The sequence below is a fragment of the Alexandromys fortis genome, unplaced genomic scaffold, assembly GCF_014885135.2.
Source record: "Alexandromys fortis isolate MF-2015 unplaced genomic scaffold, M_Fortis_MF-2015_v1.1 scaffold_102, whole genome shotgun sequence".
Classification (NCBI taxonomy): domain Eukaryota; kingdom Metazoa; phylum Chordata; class Mammalia; order Rodentia; family Cricetidae; genus Alexandromys; species Alexandromys fortis.
In genome coordinates this window covers 2,858,807-2,871,672 of record NW_026067984.1, presented here as the reverse complement: position 1 = coordinate 2,871,672, position 12,866 = coordinate 2,858,807, and the positions used below count along the sequence as shown (strand labels likewise).

General features: G+C 41.4%; 1 long non-coding RNA gene across 1 annotated transcript; it reads left to right on the top strand.

Annotated features, from left to right (window-relative positions):
- Window positions 1-704: 704 nt before the first annotated feature.
- LOC126511601 (uncharacterized) lies at window positions 705-12,221 on the top strand. Its single transcript, XR_007594748.1, has 3 exons — window positions 705-2,113; window positions 9,773-9,890; window positions 11,302-12,221. It is a non-coding gene; the product is annotated as an uncharacterized lncRNA (long non-coding RNA).
- Window positions 12,222-12,866: the final 645 nt, after the last annotated feature.

Below are 12,866 nucleotides of genomic sequence, written 5' to 3'. Positions count from 1 at the left end.
AAAAAAAAAAAAAAAAAAAAAAAAAAGAATGAATGAGAACCTAGCTACTGGGATAAAGGTTGACGACTGAACTGTCGCACTTGCTGGGAAAGGAAGCATCAGTTTAGTCCAGAAGAGCGACACTGGGTGTAACAACCGCTGCAGGACAGGCCTCGTGTGTTCAGACCAACGTATAATGGACTTTGTAGCTTTTTTATTTTTGTGTTTGTACTTTTATTTGCTTACAGTTTCATGATATATATATTTTTTCATCTTGAGTGTAATTTTATTTTGTTTTCTTGGTTTCCTCGGGGGATTTTGTCGATGTATTGGGTTTTTGTTTCTTTTTTGAGAAAGAACCTAAAGTTGGGTGAGTGGATAGGGAAGGGGAGGGAGTATGGAAGGAATTGAATATGATCAAAGTCTTAAAAATTAAAAAAGAAAGAGAAAAAAAGAAAGAAAGCTGTTATCCTGTGACTGACTGATGCTGACCACAACAGCTACGTTCTATGTAAACTTTTGGATTTGAATCAATGACTTTATTAAATGTGTGTCAAACAAAAGCAAAAGAACACATGGGCAGTAGAAGATAGAGAGCCCCCCCCCCTCAACAAATCGGGGCCTTGCAAACATTCAGTAGAAATAGACTATGAAAAAGGTCTGGTTGAAGCAGTCAGCCCCTCCAAGCAGGTTTTCAAGTAGAGGAATGATTGACAGCAGGCAGATGATGCTGTCGTCCCAGCTGAAACCCACCGGATAGGTTAGGCAGTCAACAGGAGTGCCTGATCAAGCTCTCTCTTCATGGAAGAGCTTTCCACCGGTCACTTCCAGTTCTGCCCTTCCTCCCCAAACTTTCCAGATCTTGTGCTAAACAAGGGCTTTAGAGCGAAGGTTTCTCTCGGAGGACTTTGACCGGAGTTGTTTTTCAGGAGTTCAATGATTTTGCTCCAGCTGTTTTGTTTCTTGCTTTGCTCAACGTGAGAGATGGGTGGCTAGCCTGTCCCAGCAAGCAGTGCTTTGAAGAACGTTTTTGAGACTACTTGAAAGAAATAACTGGAGTCTGAGTCAGGAGAGCCCATTTCACTCCCAGAGTCTGCCTTTAACAAGCTTTAGGAGCACATGGCAACTTCCCAACATGATGTGCATTCCAGCCCCACAAAATGAGACCTTGAGGAATCAACACAGCCCAAAGGAACCCAAGTGTAATGCCGTGCTGGGAAGAGAAAGAAAAAGGCCGAGCTAAGGAGACTGTAGAGCCGTGTAAACGCCAGGTTACAGGAGTACACCAGTGCCGGTTACTAATTGTCGCAAGTATACCACATTGACGTAAGACACAAATAACAGAATAAATCTGGAGTGGGAGTGGCCACAAGGTTAGGCTACCTCCCTCATGTTTTTGTTCCTTTAAAGCTGGGTTTTCTTTTATTTTGTTCTGTTTTCCTTGAGAATGGGAATTATTCTGGTTTATTTCTGTTGCTGTCATAAATTAAATGCCATCTCCTAAAAAATACTTAGGAGGAGGAAGGGTTTATTCGGCATACACTTCAAGTCGGAGGCCATGGGTGAGCCAGTCAGTCAGGAACTCAAGGAGGGGAGGGAAGGGGAGCAGAAAACACCCGGGAAGGCTGCTTATTGGTTCGCTCACAGTCACGTGCCCCGCTAGCTTTTTCTATACCGCCCAGGACCCCCAGCCTTGGAAACGGTTCTTCTCATATTGGATGGGGCCCTCCTACATCAGTTTCCAATGGAGATATGACTTCTAGATATTTCCGTAGGCCAATTCGATCTGGCATGCCTCTCAACTGATGGTCCTTTCTCAGGTGATTCTTTCTATCTTGTTTCAAGTGGATGATTAATATATAAATTTAACTAGCATTGACGTTTTCTCTGTTGCCTTGATTCAAAGTTTCAAAATCCACAGATGTTACAATGGTACCTTCTTTGGAGGATAATCAAAGTTCCCAAATAGGTATGGGCTGTGGTGAAAACACTATTAAGATCTCTGTCTGTCTGCCACCCGTATCCCGTATCCCTTGAACCTCTACGGCCTGTACTTCTGCAGCTGTTTTGGTCATAGAGCTGAAGAAAACATGGCACCTGACCTCCTATGTTATCCAGATCACCTTTTCTCCAGGTAAGCACATTTAAAAAAAAAATACTGGGCTAGGACAGGCAGGAGACCTCTACTACACCATTGTGTGAAATCTTCCCCTCTGTCTGTATGTGATGATCCTGCCAAGTACTGCAGGATGGTCTTCCAGTCCAGTGGACCTGCATTCCAACATCTTAGCACTCTATCCTGGGCCCTGGATCCCCACCACAGTATGTGTTCAGGAGAGAGATTCGAGTTCTGTGGGACTTGCTTTGAATGACTGTATTTTCAGTCACTTTGTTGTGATTTTTTTCCCCACCATGACTCAGCATTTCAGGCCTATGTAAGAGTCTTTTAAAAGTTTTGTTGCAGAGAATTCCTTCCCTAGCTTAGTGCACCAGCTTCTGACTACACTGGAGATATTTCATAAGTACCTCTTGTCTAAGTGTTCTGGAAGAGGCTTTTCTTTCAGAGACATAACGCACCTGCCTGTTTACCACAGAAAGTGAACCTTTAACAAAGGAGGCTAGTGGAAACTCAGAAGGCTGAGTTGTAGCCATTTCTGAAACTAACAGAAATTGGCTTTCTGTTAGATAGATTTCAAGTGTTTACATGATGACCCAATTTACCAGGAAATTTAAGCAATTCCTTATTCCACTTAGTAATGAGGTGAACCCAGTGTTAAATAAAACCTAATACTGAAAGTCATGTTGAAAGGATGATAAGACTAATGCTGAATTATAAATTTCACTTACATTAGCTCTTACCTAATTCCAGTTAATATCTGCTCCTGGTCCTTTTCTGATGGATTATGTTCATAAAATAAAAGTAATTTTAAACTTGCTTCTTGAATAGGCTATAGTTGTCATAATAATGGTTATTTCAACTTTTCTTTCTCCTTCTACAATGAAAGCAATAAGCAAAAAGATTCAATTATATTGTGATTTTTATTTCATCCATTTTCAACTATTTCTCAATGGTTCCCAAGAGCTATAGGAATCTCAGGTCCTCTCCTGTTTGTATACTCAGCACAAGCTGATGTTAGCACCCTCTGTTTTGAATCTGGCCGTTTCTGAGCTCTGTACAACTTCAAAACAGTCTTAATCAATCCAGCTTTCAAATTCCTAACTTCCTCTTTTCTGACAGAAACTTATGCTTCTATTAAGGAAGTTTCTACGCAGTCTTGATTTGACAGTTCAGAGATCTAAGTTCATCAAAATGAATCTTAACCTTTCTTGGGCCCCAAAAGAACCTAGTGGTCACCTCAGTTTCACCATTCATATCATCGAACTATAATTATTTTCCAATCTCTCTTTCTATTCTCGACTTTGAGCTTTTGTGGACCAGTGACTAGATTAGTTTTCTTTTTATCTCAATTAAATCCAAGTAAAACATTGTTAAATGATTAGAGAATACAACTGACTTTAGGAGTTCATCCCATAACAAATAAGATAAATGTTCTACATGCGTAAATAGATCTGAAATATGATTAAATAGATTAATATTCAGACAACTCCTAATGCTTAGACTTGATCTACTTAAGAACTCATGAAAGGAGCTGGAGAGGGCTTTCTCCACAGCCTCTACTCTACCATCTAGGCTGTTCTCAGTCCAGTGTCATCTCCGCGTTCCAAATGTCTTAATTAGCTCAAACCAAGTCAATTCATCTATAGCTTAGATGAACCGAAATGAACAAGTTCAACACCCTGCAGCAGACAGTTGTGTGGAGCAACTGGATGACAACAAACGTTTGCAGTGTTTGCAACAGTAGATCTGCTCTCCAGCTGTGGAGTCGTCGTGACTCTGTTATCAGCTCAGTTCACTCTGAGTATGCTCACACAATCACACGCACAACGCAAAGAGCGAAATGAGTGCTCCCAGAATCCCTTGCCAACCAGAGGTTGAAATTAGATTGGGACTTCATGGGAGACTTACACGGCAGAGCAAAGGGGGAATAACTGTCCTCTCTGGCCAGAGCTGTGACCCGGCAGGGACAAAGGGTCTTGTGATTTTGATCACCACCCACGATGCAGGAAGCTCATATCACCAATAGTATTTTCTCCTCTTTCCTGAATTCTGCCCTCGGGTCTTCCTGTTAGTACCTTTTCCTGTCCAAACTGTATAAAATGGTTTCTGTTTTCCTGAGGAAAACAATTCTCATGAGTGCTTGTCACAAAAACATATGTAATGTATAACAAATTTAAAGAAACAGTGCAAGAAACAGCTGAAGCTGCCTGAAAAAACAGGTGTTTCCTCCCATGTCCCTTCCTTATTACTCTTCACCCACAAACTCTCCTCAGTTTTATTTTTCTGACATTGCATATATATACTTCATGAAATTTTTAAACTGTGTATCATACTATATTTGGAGAATGATATATATGTATGTATGTATATGTGTATATATATATATGTATATACATTGGGAGAACCATTGCAACAGTGGTCTTTACTGCATTGTCCCTAAGCTTCTGGGCAGTGCTTAGGTATAATTGTCATTTGATAAAGCATTACAGCATATTAACTAAGTGATCACTAGCAAGTGTTTTCCCTATGTTTTCTGTTCAGTGAAAGGGTTAATAAGAGAGAGGGCTGGGAAGAAGGGATGCCATGTCTATTCATTGGCCTCTTGCAGTCATCATTCTATAGGTGGTGTTTGGACTGAAAAGCAGAATGACCAGCCCAGAGCTGAGCATTATTTTCTTCTATTGCTTTTTTTAAATTCCCCTGTGATCTATACTCTATGTTATCTTACTATGAATTCGATAATGAGGATCAAAATGTTAATAGAGTTAGTTACTATTCTCATCATATAAACAAATTCTGAATAACTTGGAAACACTGTTAATGTCAACCAAGAGCAAAGAACACAAACAGAGGGTGACGCAGAGGTTTTAGGGTAACGGTCTGGTCTCTAACAGCTCCGTATTGGCAAGCTAGGCTCTGCCACCGTCTCCAATAGCATTAAAGAGACAAGAAAGAGTGAAAGTAGAGAAAGGAGTAGTCAATTTGGTCACACCAGGAATGAAACCTCTGCTTACTTTTGGTGATGCTAACAATACTGAAATGAAATTTTGTTAAAGAGAAGGCAAGAGGTAATTCACAACCAAGCAGTTCTTTTCCAGGTGTGTTCCATCCTCAACCCATCAATTTGCCACCTCCACTTTCTCCTTCAAGACAACCTTGTAAATTCTCAGAACTCTGTGGATTCTGTTTCTGAGATGCAAGTGCCTTTTCTCGCTGCCACTCTCAGCATGTCCCTTTCCCCACCACGACATTTCTGAGGAAATTCTAATTATTATCTGTTCATTGTTTCAGGGGTCTGAAAGCTGAAGGCAGGGGCGTGAAGACCTCCTTTGAAATGTCTTTCACTATGTCAGGGCAATTACAAAAGCTTCAATTATATATAGTTGTGATGAAAATGATGATAAAAGCTCAGGAAATAGTTAATATCGCCATAAAAGAAATAGAATTTAGCATTCATGTTTAATAAAAACTACCTAGGCATTTAATAAAAAAAAAAAAACCAAGAAGCATGTAAATGGTCCTTTACCTGAAGCTGATGCAATTACACAAGACTTGCCAAGACATATAGCCAATGACATTAGTCCCTACCATCTAATGTATTTTTCTGAAATCAAAGTTCTTGAAAATGGATCAAAGGAAATGAAAAGCCATGCAGGCAAAACCGTGGCAAACTCTTCATCTGTTCGCGATTGTGTCTTGTACATCACATTTGATTTAGCTTGCAGCTCGTCTTAGACAGTCTTTAATAAACAGAAGTTCTAAAATTAAAAATTGACACAGTTCATCAGCTTATTCCTCTAAGCCATTCCCTGTTTACTCAGAAAAATGTAAATGTTCTAGATACACAAAGGAATTTCATTTGGCTCCAAAGAGAAATGAATTTATGAAATTTGCAAGGATGTGCATAGATCTGGAAAGTATCACATTAAGTGAGGTCATCTAGATTCATAAAGACAAAACATGATATTTTCTCATATATGCAAATCCTAACTTTTAATATTCATGTCTTAGCTGTTTTTCTTTTGCCATGAAGAGACACCACGACCAAGTAAACTTACAGAAGAAAGAGTTATTGGGCTTAGTTTCAGAGGGTGAGTCCATGGCCATGATGGTGTGGTGGACATCTCAGTGGCAGGCAGGTCTGGCTGTGGGGCCGGGGTTGGGAGGTTACATCTTGAGACAACAACAAAGAGGAAGAAAGGTTGGAGTGGGTAGGGAAAGGGAGAGGAAGAGGGAGACTGGGAAAGGTGTGGGCTTTAGATAGCTCAAAGCCCACCCCAGCCACATGCTTTCTCTAACATGGCCACACCTCCCAATCCTTCCCAAAAAGTTCTGGCTGGAGAACAATCATTCATATATGTGAATGGGGCCCATTCATATTCAAGACACCACAGGACGTGAGTAAATGAGAGAGCAAAGGCTAAAAAATCAGAGTGTGGTCCTTGGGGTGTGATGAAAAAGTATGAGGTATGGGGGAAAGAGTGGGGGTGGGCTAGAGGTTATAGTGACATAAAATCAGAGAAGGGGGTACCGGAGGCAGGAGGGTACCTGGGTGAGGGGGAAGAAGTAAGGAAAAGAAATAGCAAACCAAATCTGTTTGAAAAATGCCATAATGAACCTAATTTTTTGTATGATAGTAGAACCACTTTAAACTGAATGAAAACTCAGACTCTCTGTTTGCTGTTCGCTTTGCTCTCTGTCCTTCTGTACTGTGGCTTTCTGCTAGAAATAGGAATTCACTTTCAGTAGTGCAGGCTCTGTCAAGTCTTTAAAAAAATCTAGAGGCTGTATTTTATTTTTTATGTTTAATTTAATAAAACTTTGAGAATTTCACACATAAGTGCTGCCTCCCTTCTACCCCACACTCTGCCCCCCTAACTCCTTCTACATCCCTCTTCCTCCCTCTCACCTTTGTGGTCTTCTATTTAATAATTATTCTGACAGGTGTTGAGTATGCTTTAGTTTCTTAATGTCCAAGCCACCGGCTCTCCAATTGCTGAAGGTCAGTTTGCGGTACATAAAATTCTGTTCAGCCAGTCCTTTTCTTTCATTGCTTTCTGGTTTTCTATACCATGGCCCGTTTTCTTTGGCCTCTGCTCACACCTCTTAAGAAGTCAGCAAGGTTGGGAGTCGGTTGCTGCTGTGCTGCTTCTTGCCGGGTCAAACATTTAATTTTCTCTGCGGTAGTCAGTTTAGCCAAGAATTTGAGTGGACTTTAAAACCTTAGCAATTTCCTGAGCACAGGTGACTAAACCCAGGACCTGGTAGGCAGAAACAGGGTCAGGAGTTCACGGTCATCTTTGACTACATAGTAAGTTGCATTTAAGGACAGCAGGGACTACATGAAAACCTGTCTTAAGAAAAACTTAAAAATTGCTAGAAATTGTTGGGCTAGTCAGAGGATACATGACTGACCTACATTCTGAAATCTCAGGTTTTGTCTCACAGAGTACACTGACTTCCTTTTCATCTCTTTTCCTCCTTTGCGGTACACTTGATATATTTTATCTATTAGCTTTCTATTTTCATCTTGCTCTTTGTTTTAATCTGGACTATTCCTTTATACCTATTTCTGAGTTAAAATGAATGCTATCTTAAATTTTCTCTATTTTGCAGTCCTACTCATGAGATTTTGTTTTCAATTATTATACTTTTCTTCCCTGGAGATTCTTTTGGATTCTGGTTTCACACTGGTTAACTTTCATATTTTATTGTTTCCCCTACATCACCAATATACTTAATTTTTCAGTATATGAAAATGATTACTTTATATTCTATTTTGGATAGTGATCTTGTTTGGCTCTTTAGTGGGCCCACAGTCTTACAGATGTTAAAGGCTGGGTCTCTGGCCTGCGGAGCTACTGGGAACACGGAGGTTTGTGGCTCACAGGGCCTCCTGAAAGTTTGAGAGATGGATTAGGGTGCACGTTCATTTCTCTCTGCTCCTGATGTAGATGTCTGGTGACTAGCTCTCCCTGCCTTGACTCCCAGCAAAGGTAGGCTGTCCTCTAGATTTTTTTTTTAAATGTTGTCTTTATTTATGCATGTATGTGTCTGACACTATGTGTAGGTTGTGCTGAGAGATGGTGTCACATTCCCTGGAGCTGCAGTTACAGGTTGTGAGCCATCCAGCGATGGTCATGGGAATTGAACTCGGGTCCTCTGGAAGGCCAGCAAGAGTTAGGAATTGCTGAGCCATCTCTACAGCCCCTTACACTTTGGCGTTTTAGCATTAAACTCGTTTGTCCCCCGTAAGCTGCATTTTGTCAGGGTACTTTCTTGCAGAGATGCCACCAGAACCGGGGCCCTCTCTTATTGCAGCTCCTTTTCTCGAGATTCCATCTGTAAAGATTATCCGAGGCCTCTCTTCTTTTTTTTTTTTTTTGTTTGTTTGTTTGGTTTTTCAAGACAGGGTTTCTCTGTGGCTTTGGAGCCTGTCCTGGAACTAGCTCTTGTAGACCAGGCTGGTCTCGAACTCACAGAGATCCTCCTGCCTCTGCCTCCCGAGTGCTGGGATTAAAGGCGTGTGCCACCATCGCCCGGCCCGAGGCCTCTCTTTAAAGTGGATTTCCTCAGTGAAGATTTGTGTTCACCTTTGCAGAACTCCTGGAGCTGTCTCAATCCATGCTCACTGTAAGGATCCGGCCTGACATTTCCAAGCTACACAGCTGGTGCTAATCCAGCACAGGGGAAGTACTTTCAGGCACTAGGTCGGAATCCAGCTCAGGGGAAGCACATACAGGCTCTAGGTCGGAATCCAGCAAAGGGGAAGTACTTTCAGGCACTAGGTCGGAATCCAGCACAGGGGAAGCACAACAGGCTCTAGGTCGGAGACTCGCAAGAAGGAGCTGTTTCTCTCATGTTCTTTTCCAAGCCACAAAGACACAGCGTTTTGTGTGAAAATACTCCCCCATCTCCTCACCCCATGTGGCTCCCTCCTATCAGTGTGCTGTGGTTGCCTGGGAGTGGCTAATTGTCCCCCCCTGTCTCTTCTGGCCAATCTCCAGGCCTTAGCCAACCAGGCCCAGGCAGTGACTTAAGGGACCTTGTGTGTGGCGGACACTGGCTCTCCAGTGGTCCCTTCCTTTCTCACAGGATCTAGTCTCTTCTTCTAGACACACAGCCTGGCTAAACCTCAAAATCAAAGGTAGCTTTTATCTGACTTCCTTCGTATTTGCTTTGGGAAAGGCTTTTGCTATAAATACTCTGCCTCGTTGCAGAGCAGAGGATCTTCTGTTTAAAATCATGGCAAAATAGACCTCTCTACGAAATAGTAAGGAGGAGATTTGGTGAGGTGCTCTTTCCCTTCAGTAATATTGTCAGCTGTTTAAACGAAGCATTTCATAAACAGGAGCACAGTAGTCATAACTGTCATTTTCATAAAATGAGATTCTAACAAGTCTGCCTCTGCACAATTTGCCTTTGTTAATATCAAAATAGAGTGCTCTTTTCTGGGAGGCCTGAATCTCTCTCTCTCTCTCTTTCTTTCTTTCTTTCTTTCTTTCTTTCTTTCTTTCTTTCTTTCTTTCTCTCTTTCTCTCTCTCTCTCTCTCTCTCTCTCTCTCTCTCTCTCTCTCTCTCTCTCTCTCTCTTTCTCTCTCCTTCCTTCCTTCCTTCCTTCCTTCCTTCCTTCCTTCCTTCCTTCCTTCCTTCCTTCCTTCCTTCCTTTTTCAGCCATGGCGCAGGATGGGCATTTTGGTCCTATCAGTGAGACGGCCACTGGGATTCCCCAACTCATCTTGGATCCTTATCCAGTCTGAGACACACAGGAAGCAGCACACCTGAAACACAGGTATGAAGATCAAAGAAACACCCTGGTTTCTAAAGGAGACTCATCAGCAGAATTAACACCTGTTCATCCGGTGTTTCTGAAGGATTTCAACTATCTCATTAATAAAAATACTGTAGGTTAGTGTACACTCCGTAGGAAAAATGAAAATAACCATCCCTCAACTCCTGCAGAATGCTCATAACAGTTATTTTCTCAGCCCATATATTACCACTATGAAAGTATAATGCAAGAGAGACCAAGTTTTCCCTGTTACCATATTGAAATGAGAGGACCTTTAACTGACTAACACATGCTTTGATTGTTGTCTCCACGCTTTCAACAGTCACAAATTAGTCTTTCTGTGCTGGAAGGAAGTCCCTTGTGACTCTGGGATATTTTTTTTAAGTGTGAGGACGGGGCCATAAGATTCAATACTGGGTGACTGAGAGAAAAGTGGTTACAAAAGAGAAACTAAGAAAATATAAACATACAAGTACATATAACCACAAGATGTAGGTGGACACAGACTAAACTGACTCAGTTTGGTGCCACGAGAATTTTGTCAGCACAACTAAAACACAGGATGATTCAATGGTACGGTTGGAAGTTGAGAGGCCAGCAGAGGGTCTACATCAGGAAGCTCTCAACCTCCTGTAACTACAGCTCCAAAGGCTCTAACACCCACTTCTGTTCTCCACAGGCACCCGCATGTGTGACATTTACAGAGACACCACCACACAGCACAAACATAAATAAAAATATTTTTTTTTCAAGTGTGGGTATATAGCTCAGTAGTAAAGCATTTGCCTAGAAGATGCAAAGCCCTGGATTTAATCCCCGGAAGAGAATAATCAGTGCTTAGAAATATCCACACTTCAGATTTTTAAATTTCAGGACATGTATCCTAAAAAGTGATACTGTTAAAACTGTAATTTTTATTATTCCTTTGTTTTTCTTTCTAGTGTGCTTAGGATCAGTCCCAAGACCTTTCTTACACATGCTAGATAAATGATCTGCTCCTGAGCTATATTCTGTGTTTGGAGCTTTGGCTTTAAACCCTACTTCAATCCAGCTATTCAAGAAACTCTTCATGGAGCAGCCAGCTCCACCACTAAGGAGAGCCTTGGGAGATATTGTCTCAGGATATTTGGGATGATTACATATCCGATGTCTAGAAATAGAGGATGCAGAGAATGTTCAGCTATCTAAACAGACATTTATTTAATCAACAAATTTTAAAACAAGTTTTTCCAAGAAAAGAAGGGGAAATGCCAACTTGTATGAAATTTGAAAAACTGGGCCAAAGCATCCCGAGCTTCTCTGCACCTGAGTGCCTTTTCTACCCGTAGACTGCTGTGTTCGTTTACAGTGATTTGCCTGCTTGCTTCAGTAATCTCCTTTTCTCCTTTCCTCCCCCTTCATTCCATTACAGCAAACACTCTCCTTGGCTCAGGAACTGGAGGCTTCATTTCACGATTCGTTGGTCATTGTTGCTTCGGATGAGGGTGTGGATAATCGTATGGACACGTGGCAGAACAAACCTCTTCATCTCATGGCCAGGAAGGGAGATGGAAGGGAAAGGGCTGGGTTTCCCACTATCTCCTTGGAGGACACCCATACAGTGGCCTAAATGGATACGTCCCATTAAGCCCCTCCCCTCTTGATGATTCTACTACTTCTCAACAAGACCACCCTGGAGGCCAGGCCTTGAACACATGAACCTTTTTAGAGGATCCAAAGTATACGGTATTATTCAACATGAACAATTGCAGTTTTCTATCAAGTTCCGATTCGTGCTATGCACTGTTCCCTTGGTAGCTCTGACTACCAGCAAGCAAGGAAATGGTGAAATTAGACAGCAGGGACTATTGTCACGGTGACTCTGGCCTCTGACATAAAGTGATCTTTAGTGTGCCCCTGCCTGAGAACCTTCTTGGTACAGTGGTGTTTCTATCTTGCAAGTCAGTCATCAAAATTATCTATAGATGTTTGTCAAGATTCAAGTTCCCAGTGCCTACAACTTTGAAAAAATTTATTGAGTCTGACTGGGGACTTTTATTCTGATACTTTATGAGAACTCCTCAAAATGACCGACCTGGATAATCCTCTGCTTAGACTTCTTGAGTTTGAGCCCTGATTTTCCCTCTTGCTAGCTGTGTGATCGAGGTGGGGGAAATGATACTTAATATCTCTGTATCTCCATTTTTTTCCAAAGGTGACATCATAATATGACTATGGTTTATTAAAACTAAATATGTACAGATCTTTCATATTAATCCAGTTATGTATTTAAATAGTGCCTGGCTTCATTAGGGCCTGCATGTGATTAACATCCTATGATATCAGCTGGTGTGATTCTTTTGACAATTAAAATGTTACAACCGTGGCAAAGAACCGTTTGTTCATTATTTCCTAATCTCTTTGTTGGAAACTGGCATTAATTTCTATTTAGAAAATAGAAAAGTCAGCCAGGTGGTGGTGGCACACACCTTTAATCCCAGCACTCAGGAGGCAGAGGCAGACAGATCTCTGTGAGTTCAAGGCCAGCCTGGTCTACATGAGCTAGTTCCAGAACAGGCTCCAAACCTGTTCAACACCCTGCTTCAAAAAAACAAGAAAAAAAGAAAGAAAATAGAACACTCAAGAGTAGAATATAGAGTTCAGGGGATGAGTGCTTGCCTTGTGTATATGAGACTTTGAGGGTCATCCTCAGTGCCATAAAAATAAATAAGGAATAGAGAGATGCATCAGTAGCTAAGACTGTTGCTATTTCAGAGGACCAGTTTCTATTTCCAATAAGCACATAATGGCTCACAGCCATGTGTAACTCCAGTTGTAGGAGATCCAATGCCCTCTTCTGACCTCAGAGGCACTAAGCGTGCAGGTGGTGCTATATGTACATGCAGCTAAAATACTCACAAAAATTAATAAATATAATTAAGAAATTAAGAACAAATCAATACACAAATAAACTAAAGCTAGAGTGTAGATAAAACT